Genomic DNA, 14,533 nt, shown 5'->3' with positions numbered 1-14,533 from the left:
GCGCGGGCGGACCCCTCACCCCGACCTCCGCGGCTGGGGACGGAGACCCCACCCCCTGGGTCCACTCCCAGGACCCGAGCGGAGTTTCGGTCCCGAGCGACCGGCCTCTGAGCTCCCGTTCCTCTCTCCGCCGCTCCTCTTCCTTGTCTCTCTCCCTCTGGTGTCGCGGCAGGCAGCTGTGCTCCCCACTGCCCGTCAGCTGCCGCTGACGCCGCTCTAGCCCTTCTCGGCCCCTCGGCGGTCCCGGCTCTGGAACTTCCGTCACTCCTCCTAGGCGCCGACCCCAAACTTTCCCTCTCTTCTTGCCGAACCCACTAGAATAATTAACCATCGCGGTGGGGGGGGTGTAGCCCAAAGAATAAATTCGGTGTTTTGCAGTTTAGCAACCTACTTCGCAATAATTGGTTCACTGATGAATTTTCTTCAGCTGTGCTTCCTTCTCCGCATAGCTCCGAGGGCAGGGCCATCCTTGCCCTCTCCTCGTTGTTGGAAACTTTTTCCTGACCATTATAATTAGCCACTTGGTTTGTCCATGTGTTAAATTTAGGGTGTTTTTTAAAAGAATTTTAGCTGTCCAAAGTTGTAAAGTAAGTGTTTTTCCAGAAAAGTTCCTTTTCTGCCCCGACTCGGGTCTCTTGACTTTCCCTCTTCTCTCCCTGCTTCTTTCCTGTGTTATTTCTGATCTTTTTCCAGTCCTCTTCTGCATTTTCTTTTCCCATCTTTTCTCCTGGTTCCTACTTGTTTTTGTTTTTTTTTCAATCTAATAAAAAAGGGAATGTCTAAAAAAGAAAAAGTTCCTTTTAACCAGCTTTATGTTTTGGTCTTTATAGAGGCACCTCTTTCGAAAGATTAAGTTGTTAGGAGTGTTTTTGTTTCTTATTTCTGATTTGTCAAGCCTAGGGCAGTTTTAACAGTAAATATTTACTGGGGAAGTGATATGATGAATTGTTCGTTGTATAGAGAGAAATACATTATTGTGATAAGTCAGGGTACAGATTTTGATGTACATTCACTTTTATAAGTCTGTTGGGGACTTTTGTAAGTCTGTTAGAAAAGTATCCTGAGAGCCTAAATGACTTCTAAGCAGTTATGATGGAACAAATGGAATGTTTGATTGTATTTGTATTACAGGGTTTGATTTCCTAGAAAGGGGTTATTGTTGGTTTATAGCGATCTTCATTATTCATTATGATTTGGGTAAAAATGTTCAATATGTGTAATTGTTAGTTGTGGTTGGGAAATGTTTGCAACTTTGTGTATTGGCTATTTTTAAATTATGTTCTGTTAACTTTAGGATTATTACAATGTCACTGTCTTCTCAATCTTGGTAAAGGCTGTTCATGTATTGTTACTGATATTCATGTATTTTGTTCTTGTGGAGATATTGTTGCTTACAGCATTTGGCTTTCTGAAGTGGTTTTCAAAACTATCACTGGTAAAGTTATCCGAAGTTTGCTAGGAAAAGATGATTAAATTTGCATGTTTTCTGAAAAAGTTAACATTTCTTTCTGCATAAAATAATTAAGTTTTTATGTCAGAAGTCAAACGAGACCTTATATAACCCATGAAATAGCAAACTGCAGGATTTGTTCTTAATCATACTCTTAATCCTAGCAATAAAGTTGATTAAAATTCTGTTTTCTTGCTCTTAGTTTTTAAAAACCAGTTTTATTGAATTATAATTAATATACCATAAAGTACACCCATTAAAACTTCAATTCAGTGGTTTTGAGTATGTTTACTAAATTGTATGGCCATCACCATAATCTAACTTTAAAACGTTTCATTGCCCCCTCCAAAAACAAAAACAAAGAAAAACCCTTGAGCCTATTAGCAGTTACTTCTCATTCTCCTGCATCCATCCCCAGTTCTAGGCAACGCCTAACCTACTTTCTATCTCAATATTTTTCTAATATGGGCCTCTCATATAAATGGCCTTTCAAAGCTTCTGGAAAAATTAGTCCTTTAAAATCAGTTTACATGTTTAAAATATTTTATTTGGATCAGGAGGTAGCTAATCATTGGTATTAAAAGGTATATTATAAACAGCTGGAATATACTATTCAATTGTGTCAGCAGAAATACAAAATTTGAAGAGAGGAAAAAGGTTTGAATGGCCCCAGTGACCTCAAGTAGTTTGTTCAACTGGGGTTCAGTAAGTAAAAACAGAAGGAATATTTTGCTGTTGAATATCAGAATATCAGTTTGGAAAAGATCGTAAAAGGTCATCAACTTACTCCTACTTGCCTTACAAATAGGAGGAACCAAATGAAGAAATCTGAAGGGTAGCAGGTTGAATCTCCAGGATGCATGTGTCAAGAACCACAGTGTGGTGCATGTGAAACAAGAAAAGGAGGGATGTGGGGAGTGTCATGGTGGTTTAGATGTTTGAATTGTTTAGGTTCTTCTACATACATATGCACAGGTGTGATTGAAATATATGGTGAATGTTTAAACATTTATTACAGTAAAAGGCACATTGTCATTAAATCCTCCCCCCCACATCAAACACACTTGTTCCATCATTCTTGCCATTTTCTTAAGCAGTTCTGGAAGTTTTCTTTCATGAGTGTATTTAAAAGGTGTGATAAAAAATGTGGTGAATGGGGCTGGGGATATAGCTCAGTGGCAGAACCCCAAAACAATGAATGATATTGACAAGTACCATCTAACAGAAAGGCATGATCATAAAACATCATTATTGTGTGCCTTCATTTACTTTATTCACTGGATCTGGCACCTTGGGTCTTCTGACTCTTTCTCAAAGTCAGAATGACCATGAAAGGTAACATTTTAAATTCAGGACAACCAGGGAGCCATGATAGTACAACTAAAACACTCACAAAAGAGGACTTCCAGAGGTGCTTCACAGAGTGGCAAGAATGGTAGATAAATTTGAGGCGTTTGTAGGTAAATGGATGCAACGTGAGAGCATAATGTTAAGTCAGCTAAGTTGGATATATTGCATAGTTTCTCTTACATACGATAATATTTGTAAATTATATATATACACACATAAAGAGCAAAATAGAAGATAAACAGTTCAAATAATTGCCTGAATTATTTACTCCACTATTTTAAAAGTATTTTAATATATATGCTAATTCATTTCATTTATACTACTAGTTATTTCTCAGTTCATTGAAAAGAATTTTGTGCTATTATCTGTTTCTTTTTTGTGAAAATCTTTTATGACTATGTCTTTTGCTCTGAGTAACTACTTTGAAGGTAATACATAGTATATTAACTATTATTATTTTGTTAAGAACATTTGTTTTATTTTCACATAAGATAAAAAGTGACAGGAATAATAGGATAAGTGTGTTTGAATGGAGGGGGAGTATTTTGAGGGAGATTAGTGGTAATGAGTCTTACTGTAATAAATTTTAAAAATTTAAATATTCACTGTATTTTTTGATATCTCTCCATAGTTGGCCTTTTGCTAACAGCTGTGAAAAAACTAGACATTTCTCCCACTTTGAAGACAAGTAGATGACTGAAGGTATGCATGTTGTAAAGTTAAAAAGTGCTTTAACTTAAAGATATCTTCTTATTACCATCATACTTTTAAAATCCAAATTTTAGGAACTAAATTATAATTAACAAGACTGTTTGGAGTCTTCCTTTTTTGAAGATCCAGGGCCCTAAAATCTAAAACAATGGTTCTCAAGGGATGATTTTGGCTTCCTGGAGACATTTTGATTGTCACAACTAAAGGGGGATTGCTCTTGCCATCTAGCCAGGAATATTAGAAAATGTTGTACAATGTACAAGACATACTCTACCCACACACAAGGAAGAATTAATTATCTGACTCAAAATGTCAGTAGTACTGCTATAAATCTATGTTTTGTATGATTTTGTTAAGGGCCAGAACTTCTGTTTTTTTTTTTTTTTTTTTTTTTTTTTTTTTTTTTCTATTTTTTTTAGTACCAGGGATAGAAATCGGGTTCTTGCACTTGTGAGGCAGCAGCACCCCTAAGCTAAATCCCTGGCCCCTGAACTTCTATTCTTGATCCCTAATGAGTGGGAAATACTCAGTGAGCACTGTTTGGTAGGCTAAAATAATATTAAATCCTCTAGTGACTCTTCTTTGCCAGGTGAAGGCAGTTGAGAGGAAAGTAAGAAGAAATCTGTAGCTATTATTTAGTCTGCTTAGTTGTCTTCAAATCTGCAAAAAATATTTTTTTATTTTAATTTTTTGGGTGGTGAGGATTAACCCCAGGGCCTCATAATGCATGGCAAGTACTTTACCACTGATTTACATCACACCAGCCCCCTTTTTTTTTCTTAAAATGGTAGCCTTTTATTGTTGCACATTTTAACTACTATTATGTTTTAAATTTTTGGTTACTGTTGCATAGTTTTTTGATATTAGAAAAAAACATATAGTAATATCTAATTTAGCTACAAGTGATTTTCCCCACCCTGGCTTCTTCAACTGCTGAGAAAAAAAGCAAGCTATATTTCTATTAATGTATGTATGTATGAATGTTGTGAGTGTCCAGAAAAATTCAAAATTTATACATAAATATTATCTTTTTCCCCCTATAGTTGTCACTTTTGGCTTAATGTTTTTGATAGACTTATTTGGTGATGAAAGATGATTGACAGTGGGAGGTTACTTTTGCTATTTACTATTCATTTGATCTTACAGAAGTTATAATCTTTCTGACTTCATTTTCTCATCTGTAAAATAGTGATAATTCCTGTGTTACAGATTATTGTAAGAATTAAATGAGTTAAGTGTATTAAAATACTATATAAACAATAGTATACTGAATAAGAGTTACTTATTTTCAGGAATCAATTTAGGAATATAGTTGTTATCAAAGGCAGGAAATGGCAAAGTGGAGAATTGTGAGTGATCACAGCCTCTAGGGAACAGAGAAATTCTAAGTATCTGTCTCCATCTATTACACACTAGTAGAAAAACTAGCTTATATATCACTATAATGTGAAGGATCTTTTTTTCCCCCATTAAGTTTATTGGTACATTTTAGGTATACAATACAGTTACATTCATCATTAGGATCTTGTACCTTTACATGATGTATCTTTGTTCTTATTTTTTCCAAGGAAGGTTCTTAATATGTGCAAACTGACTTTCTTAAGGTAGCACTTGAAGCTATCACTATTTTTTTTTTTTTTTTTTTGATACTGGGGATTGAACTCAGGACCTTGCTCTTGTGAGGCAGGCGGCAACACCACTGAGCTAAATCCCCAGCCCAAGGCTATCATTATTATAATGGTGAAATTAAGTTATCAAGAAAAGGTTACATGTTTTCAAAATATGCCACTTGAGAAAACATGAAAATACATACATTTTTGGTGTTCTTTTTGAGAAGTGATTTACTTTTCCAAAGTTAGCTAATTCATTTTGTCTTTATATAGAAGGTATGACTTCTTTTGTAGTTGAAGAGTTTTTCTACCAGTGACAATTGCTCTTTAAATGGGAGGATTTAACTAAAGAAATAGGGGTTTGGGAGTTATGTTATTGTTGTTTTGAGACAGAATCTTGCTATATAATTCAGGCTGACCTTGAATTTACTGTGTAGCCCAGGCTGGCCTTGGACTCGTGGCAGTTCTCCTGCCTCAGCCCTGAGGACTGGGATTACAGGCATGTGCTGCCATTCCTGGCTAAAAATAGTGATTTTAAACCTATCTGTGATTTGTAAAACTCTTCATCTCTTTTTAGATTTGTTTCTTTTTCTATTATTTTCAACATTTTAATGCAGAGTCACTTTGATTTTTCTATATGTCCAGTTGTCCACAGTTTACAATTTAGCATTTAGAGTCCAGTTAATTAAAATACATGAAGTGAATGGGGAAAAAATGTAATCTTTTACAATTTTGTTAACTGGTCAGCTTTTCTTCACAATCATAAAAGTTAGGGGTATATAGAGCTCCAGTTGTGTAGTAAGATTTTTTTCATAGGGTAACTGGAGGATAGAATAGTTGGAGACAATATTTACAATAAGTCTTGTGGTGATATTGGTAGGTATTTTCTTACTACAGCAGATTTTAAAAAACAATTTTAGACAATGGAGGGAATTCTCCATGGCAAAAAGTTCTATAGATTTGGAGAATTTTATTTTTAAATAGCTAATTTTTTGACAAAAAGGAAGGCAGGGACTATAGTGACACATCACGTTTTTCTTCAATAGAGTGAAAGAACTAAAAATTTGAAATCATAATAATTATGTTAAGAAAATTCATGCCCTGGTTATTTTTAATGCCTTTTTACAATTTGATTAAACTGAGGAACAGATTGGGCCCAATTTTGGGATTCTAAGATGAAGTTGTTTTAGACTTGACAGGAATAACTTAATCAGATGTGAAGTTTAGAAATGTTGATTCTGAAGGTGAGTGATTTTAGTCCTATGAAGGACTTTTGGTAGGAGACTCACACAATAGTCTAATCTTTAATTTAAGCTCTGAACTATAGCAGTGGCAACTGGAATGAAGAGTAAGGGAAAGATCTGTGATGTATTTGGAGGTAAACTCCATAGGATTCTGAAACCATTCCTAGGTGGCTTAGACAGCAAATGATGACTATAAGTTTTGGATGTACAGTATTGAATTTTAGGTATCAGTGTGAAACATAAAGGTGAAAAACAGTTAGTTGTAAATTTGAATGTGGGACACTGAAAAGTTCCTACTGAAGAAAGATACCCGTCCCCCTCCACCCTGCACTTAGAATTAAACCTGGGCTTCACATGCTAGGGAAGTGCTTTGCCACTGGGCTACATCCCTAACCTTTAAAAAAATTTTTTTATTTTCAGACAGTCTCACTAAATTACCCAGAATGGCCTCCAATTTATGACCTTCTTACTTCAGCCTCCCAAGTAAATGGGAATATAGGCAGTTACCATCATGTGTAGTTAAGATCTGGAATCTTATCTAGTTTTCTCCTTTTCCTCTACCATTAGAGTTCAGTTTTAGCGTCACTTCACTTGGTTTAAATTTCCAAACTAGTCCCTTCCAGACTTGTACTCCTTCAATACATTCTTTGTGTTATAGTCTGTGGCCTTTCTAAAGGGTAAATCTGATTGTATTTTTGCTTTGTTTAAATTATTTCTGACTTTTTTTTGTCATGATGCAATCCACCTTCTTAATCCTTTAATAGACTTATAAGTTCCTTTAAATTCTTTTAAATTCATTTAAACTCCTACCTCTCTAATCTTAATAACTCCACAATTTCTCCCTTCCCTCCAAATATGTAATTTCCTCAGGCATATTGAATTACTTGTGATTTCTGGAAGTAGGCCATCTCTTCCCTCTAAGTCTTTGAACATGCCGTTTCCCATTCCTAGAATTTTCTCCTTGTCACTCCCATCCCTCCATTGGTCTGGCTCATTTCTTATTCTTGAGCTCTTGGCAAACTTGCATTGGCTTTTTATTATGTATTTTAAGATTTTTAAACACATAGAGAAGTCAAAAGAATAGTACAGTAAATACACATTAATTTATTGTTAGTTATGGGGTAGTGATTTTACAGATATTTACCATTTTTAAAACTAGTATGTAATATTTTATTCTTTTATTTTTCTTTAGAACTAGATTGAACTGAGGGCCTCACAAATATTTTTATACTTGAAATATTTATTGAATGCATATTGTAGCTATTTTGCATTACTTTTCCTATAACATTTCTCTCTGTGTTTGTCTCCCTCCTTTTTTTCCTTTGTTTCCTTTCCTAGGCATGGGAATCTTAATTTATTTATATATTTATTTTGCAGTATATTAATCAGATTCTCATTGTTGTGACCAAATAACTGAAAAAGTCAACTTAGAGGAGAAAAGTCTTATTCTGGCTCATAGTTTCAGAGGTTTCAATCCTTGGTGGCTATCTGGCTTTGAGGCAGAAACATCATGATTGGGAGCATGGCAGAGGAAAGCTGCTAACCTCAGCAAAGAGTGCATGGAGAGCCAGAGGAAAGAAATATCCTTCAAAGGTATACCCGCTCCAGGGACCTACTTCCTGCAGCTAGACACTACCTCCTATACTGTAACAGCACGTTCACTTATGAACTCATCAGTGGTGAGATTAGCACTCCATGATCCAATCACCTTCCAAAAGCCCCACCTTTGAATGCATGAGCCTTGGGGGGAACTGTTTTTGTTTTTTGAGACTCGATCTTGCTAGGTAGTTCAGGCTGGCCTTGAACTCACTGTGTAGCCCAGGCTGGCCTTGAACTTCTGGCAGCCTTCCTTCTTCAGCTTCCTGAGTTCTGACTTTATAGGTGCACACCACCATGCCTGGCTTGGGAAACATTTTTGATCCAAACCATGACAGCCACCGAACTGTATTCCTGAGCCCTAGCTTTATCCTTATTTACTGAGTACTTGTTTAGGTTACTTGAAGACCTTGCTCTTTGGAGACCTAGATACAAAGTTCATTTAGTTAATCAAGATAGACTGTTAACACTAGATTCTTCTTGCTTTAAAAAGGTGAGAAATGGATAAATCCACTTGCCATTTTGGATATTAGGAGTATACTAATATATGATTTTTGAAGCAATTATTTTCAAAATAGAATAGATTATACAGATTTTATTATAACCTTTTAAATAAGCATTTTAACAAGTATCTGGTGGTTTATATATTTGAGATGTATTTATTCTCCAATAAATTTGAATGAATGATTTTATTTATTCATTTTTTTCTAGTACCAGGAATTGAACTCAGGAACTTGTGCTTGCCAGGAAGGCATAGCCCCACTAAACTAAACCCCATCCTGAATGAATGATTTTAGGATTAACTTGCTATTCTTTGACCTGGACATTAAGAATGTATTTTAATCTGGATTGCTCTGATTGAGTAAACATTTCACTAGTAATATGGTTATGTCAGTAACTCAAAGAAATAAAGCATCCAAACTATCTTTAGTTTTCACTAAAAGTTTTGCATGCTAGACAGATTAGCCTGATTTTTTAATTCATTTCAATAGCTGTTATAAGTCTCTAGTTATTGCTGGGAAAAAAGGCATAATTTTTGTTTTGAATAGTATGTAGATTTAAAAATTATGTATTATTTAATGAAGATATTATCTTTTTCTTGATAAGGAAGTTATATGAAATATCACTTGTTTTATGTCATTTAAGATATTTAATATTATACATACTTAAAATGTTTATCCTTCTAAACCAGTATTTTTCTTTTTTTATCGTTAATACAACTAAGCAACTTTGGGAAGTCCACATATATCAAGTTTCTGTCAGGATTTAGGATCTCATGCATAAATGTCAGATGTGGTTATAAGGAAGAATGTACATAAGATTGTTACAACTTTGTTCCCATTTTCTTGATGCCTTTAGCTTTTTCCATACATCTTTAATGCTCAAGATGAATATACAAGTAACTTTTTATGTGGTAGACTTAATTCATAGGTATCTTTTTTTTTTGACTAAATGAACTTACAAAAGTTTATTTAACAAAAAATTTAATATGAAAATATATATTACCCAATTTTTAATCGTAGTGAAACTAGCACTTTGAAGAGGGGGCATCTCTGCTAAATAGTTAATCATTATTTAAACTTGTTCCAAGGCTTCCAATATGATGATACTATTTACACATATTAACCATCATTCCAGTATTGTTCTGTTGCCCACTAGTTGCAGTCTCCACACATTCACATCCTTGAAGTATTCTCTGGACATGTCTGCCAAGTCAGTGATGATTTCTCGTCCATACACTTTTTTAGCTTGAGGGTGTCCCTTGCTCATCTTATCTAAAGTGCAGGCTCAGAGTTCCTTTGAAAGGGAATCTTGGTATTTCTTGAAGGCCATATCATTACATTTAAATTTCGTTTCGTTGTTGAGATCATTGTGATCGACAATGTATGTGCTATACAATCTTTAAAAAAAATCTTCAAAAAATGATCATGTCAGTAGATGCAGAAGAAGCCTTTGACAAAATTCAACATTTGTTCATGATAAAAATACTGAAAAAATAGGTATAGAAGGACTTTATCTCAATCTGATAAAAAGCCATTTATGACAAACCTACTGTCAATTTCATATGGGAAAAAATTGTATGATTTCTCTCTAAAATCAGGAACAAGGCAAAAATGTCACTATCATCATTCCCCTGTAACATAGTATTCAAAATATTAGCAGGAACATTTAGGCAAGAAAAATAAAAGGCCTATTTATAGGAAAGGAAGAAGTCACATTGTCATTATTTGTAGATGACATGATCTTCTACATAGACAACCCCAAAGCATCCATCAAAAAAATAAGAATTAATAACCAAATTCAGTAATGTAGTAAGATACAAAAATCACACAAAAATCAGTAGCATTCATTGTACACTAATATGAACCTACTGAAAAAGAAATTAGGACAAAAATACCATTCTCAATAGTACCAATAAAAATTTAATTACTTAGGGATTAACCTAACTAAGGAAATGAAAGAACTTTAAAATGAAAACTGCAGCACTCTGAAAAGACATTGAAGAGGACATCAGAAAATGGAAAGATAATCCCTTATTCCTGGAAAGGCAGAACCAGTATTATCAATATAGCCATACTTACATAATTGGCATAAAGACTTCATGTAATCCCATTAAAAATTCCTATAGCATTTTTCTCAGAACTGGAAGAAATAATCCTAAAATTTATATGGAACCAGAAGAGACCCAGAATAGCAAAAATAATCATGGATAAAAAGAGCAAAACAGAAGCTGGGTGTGGTGATCCACATCTGTTAATCTAGCCCTGGGAAGGCTGAGGCAAGAGGATCACTGAGAGTTCTAGGTCATCCTGAACTACACAGCAAGAGCCTGTCTCAAAAAACAAAAACAACAACAAAAAGCAAATCAAAAATAAAAGAGCAAAGCAGGAGGTCCTGGACTTGAAGTTATATTATAAAACTACTGTTATAAAAACAGCATGGTATTGGCACTCAGACATGAAGATCATTGGAACAGACTAGAGGATGTAGAAACAATCCCAAGCATTTTCAACTATTTGATCTTTTTTTTGGGGTGGGTACTGGGGATTGAACTCGGGTCCTTGCGCTTGCAAGGCATGCCACAGAACTGCTGAGCTAAATCCCCGGCCCTTGAACTATTTGATCTTTGACAGAGGGGCCAAAAACATTTAGTGAAAGAAAGATACCCTCTTTAATAAATGATGCTGGGTAAACTGGCTATCCATAAGTGGAAGTTTGTATTCATATAGACCCATACCTTCCACTATGTACTAAACTAAAATCAAAATGGATCAGAGAACTAAATATTAAAACCAAAACACAATCTGCTGGAAGGTGAAATAGGTAAAACTCTTGAAGTCATAGGCATAGGAAAAGCCATTCTGAACAGAACACTGATTGCACAGGAAATGGTATAGAAAATCAACAAATGGGATCATATCAAACTAAAAAGCTTCTGCACAGCAAAAGAAACAGCCAACAGAGTGAAAATACAACCTACAGAATGGGAAAAAAAAAATCTTACCAATATTCCCTAGAGGACTAATACCTAAACTATATAAAGAGCTCAAAGAAATTGGACCACACAAAATAAAAGGCCCAATTTTAAAAAGGGCAACTTAAATGAATAGATACTTCATAGAAGTACAAATGGCCAATAAATATATGAAGAAATGCTCAGTGTCACTGGCCATAAGAGAAATGCAAACTAAAACAACACTGAGATTCCATCTTACCCCAGAAAGAATGGTCATCAAAAAATCAAATAATAAGAAATGCTAATGAGGTTGTGGAGAAAAAAGAATCCCTCTACGTTATTGGTGGGATTGTAAACTAGTACAGCCACTTTGGAAATCAGTGTAGATACTCTTCAAAAACTAAAACTAGAAATTCTATTTGACCCAGATACCCCTCTTCTAGGTATCTTCCTAAAAGATCAAGGACATCATTTTATAGTGATAATGCATACCCATCTTTATAGAAGCACAATTCATAATATCTAAATCTTGGATGTGCCCATATGTCCATCAACAGATGAATGGATGAAGATGTGGTACGTACACATAATGTAGGACTACAGTACCATAAAGAAAAACTTGAGTAATTTGTAGGAAAATAGATGTACCTTGAAACAATGTTAAGTGAAGCAAACCAGACACACAAACTAAAATATCAAATGGCTTCTATGAAAAACCCAAAGTATAAATAAGGAACGAAGTAAAAGATAGATGACAGGAAATAGAGAGGTAGAGCTTTCTAAAAGGGGAAAGGTGATCAAAACATGGAGGGGAGAAGGAAGGGAGAGAAAGGGAATAAAAAAAATTAAGGTCTGATATGTGCATGTACCAACTCCATACAAGGAATATAAATATATATTGCAAATGCGTAAAAAGGAAGGGGAGCAAGAAGTGGATGGAGGGAGGAGGAAAGGAAAAGAAAGGGGATAAAAGGAATTAAGATGTATTATGTACATATACTATTCCTCACAAGGAATGTAAACACTATAAGCATGTACTATTAAAAACAATATTTTAAATTTTAAAAATGTTAAGTGCTTTAGAAAGTGTAATCAGTAGATTTTGTCAAGTGATATCTTAGACATTTTTTTTTTTTTTTTTTTGGTACCTGGGATTGAACTTGCAAGGAGTGGCTTGCAAGGCAGGCCACTGAACCACTGAGCTAAATCCCTGGCCCAAAGTGATATCTTAAATAGTGTAGAAGTATATTGTTATTTTTGTTGGTTGCATGAAATAAATTTAATTTTGCCATTTACCAGAAATCAGCTCTTAAAAGTTCTACATTATAGAAAGTGCTTGTTAGGATATGAGATATTTGAAGTGTTTTATAGGTGAGCAGCAAGAAGCAAACCGAAGGGTGAAATTAAAGAGGAACAAGAAAAATAATAGTATAGAAAGGAGATGGGCAGAATTTTTTTTTTTGATACTGGGGATTGAACTCAGGTCCTTGTGCTTACAAGGCAGGCGGCAGAACCGCTGAGCTAAGTCCCCCATAATTTTTTTTGAAACAGAGTTTTGCTGTGTAGTTCAGGCTGGCCTTGAAATCACTACTACTTTGTAACCCAGGCTGGCTTTGAACTCCTGGCAGTCCTCCTATCTTAGCCTCCCAAGGGCTGGCATTACAGGAATGTGCCACCATGCCCAGTCCAAAATTTTTATATGGATTAAAAAAGCTCTTTTATTTGTTAAAGTGGTCTTTGGAAGCATATTACAATTTTCCCCATATATCATTTACTTCTAAATTTAGGGAAATAAAATGTGCTGGTTTTTGTTTGCTTGGTTCTTTTTTAAGTAAATTTAAATACAAAATTATATGAAAGTCTCCTTTGTCCAGCTGAAGCATAAAGAAATCAATTTTATCTATGTCTTTTCCATTTATAAATAGGCATGTTATAGAAGATAATTTATAAATCTGTTGTTTCAATTCAGGGCATATTTCCTATGTAAAGTGCTAGTATCTCATATTGCTGCTGAATAATTATCACTCTGCTAAATAGTGATAAAATAAAGTATACCGATGAAAATGTTTAGCACCTTTTTCCTTAAGGAGTAGTTTTCTTATGGTTCTAGTCTTATAAAATTCTCATCACAAATATTAATCTTGTCATTTAATAGAAGGTAGACATAAGTGATATTTATGAGAATAAATATTATCCATCAGTAATTGATCTGATAAGGGGAAAAAAGACAAAAGAAGAAGGTACTGGGTACCTGTAAGAGATAAGAGGTAATAGTGATAATATAGATTCTTTTAAATTTGAGAGGCTGTGTGGTATAGAAAAGGATGGACTTTAGAATTAGAAAAATCTGAATTCAAATTCCATCTTCACATTTAGCTAGCTAGCTAAATGTTCTAAATTAAGTTCTGAACCTATTTATTCACCTATATTACAGATGTCATTGATTAATTTGAGTCATTCAGAAGTTTGTATTACTGAATTGTTTTAAAGATAAAATAATCTGAATAAAAACAAATGAACTGTATAGTGAAATATTAGTGAAGATAAAATTTTTCTCGTTTTTATGTTGATTCCTCTCTTGCCATACTTCTTTTGTTGGTAATGTATTTTCACTACTCCCCTCCCTCCCTCCCCCCCCTTCTTTCTTTCTTTCTGAAATGGAATCCTGCTACGTAGTTTAGGCTAGGCTTGAACTCACAATGTAGCACAGACTAGTCTCCACCTCACAATGATCCTCCTGCCTTAGCCTCCTGAGTGCTGGGATTCACAGCACTTTTGATCTAGGATTTCAGAGAACTATCAGAACTAACTGTGGGAGTGAGGCAATACAGTTTTGCCTAAGTCCTAGCTGATCCTTCCAGTAGATAATGAGGCAACTAACTCTAGGTTTGCTCATTTTCTCATTATTGCTGGACAAAGTCCTGTCTTTCTTAAAATGGAAAATAAACCTAAGTACCTCATAGAACCTGGGGCTGATATGCTTTCTTCTCTGCTTCTTCTTTTCTTCATCATCACTTTCCAGTACTCTCTCCATACTCTCCTCAGGGATGGGAGAGAACTACTATTCTATGCTTTGGCTGCTTTTCTAATAGTAAATTATATCTGTATCATATAT

At 34.7% G+C, this 14,533-nt stretch overlaps 1 protein-coding gene and 1 pseudogene across 3 annotated transcripts in view; one reads left to right on the top strand and one right to left on the bottom strand.

Annotated features, from left to right (window-relative positions):
- Nucleotides 1-3,432: 3,432 nt before the first annotated feature.
- Nucleotides 3,433-14,533, top strand: part of Vps54 (VPS54 subunit of GARP complex) — a 94,948-nt gene continuing 83,847 nt past the window's right edge. For all 3 annotated transcript variants that reach the window (XR_004517468.1, XM_010609746.2, XM_010609745.2), the window contains exon 1: nt 3,433-3,502. The gene's annotated coding sequence lies outside the window, so the exon portion shown is untranslated. The remainder of the gene's footprint in view (nt 3,503-14,533) is intronic.
- On the bottom strand, nt 9,490-9,697 carry LOC117286338 (annotated as a pseudogene).

The sequence above is a fragment of the Fukomys damarensis genome, unplaced genomic scaffold (assembly GCF_012274545.1).
Source record: "Fukomys damarensis isolate Sample0158 unplaced genomic scaffold, DMR_v1.0_HiC HiC_scaffold_2, whole genome shotgun sequence".
Classification (NCBI taxonomy): Eukaryota; Metazoa; Chordata; class Mammalia; order Rodentia; family Bathyergidae; genus Fukomys; species Fukomys damarensis.
The sequence above is the reverse complement of the archived record's forward strand: the minus strand, read 5'-3'. Positions and strand labels throughout refer to the sequence as shown.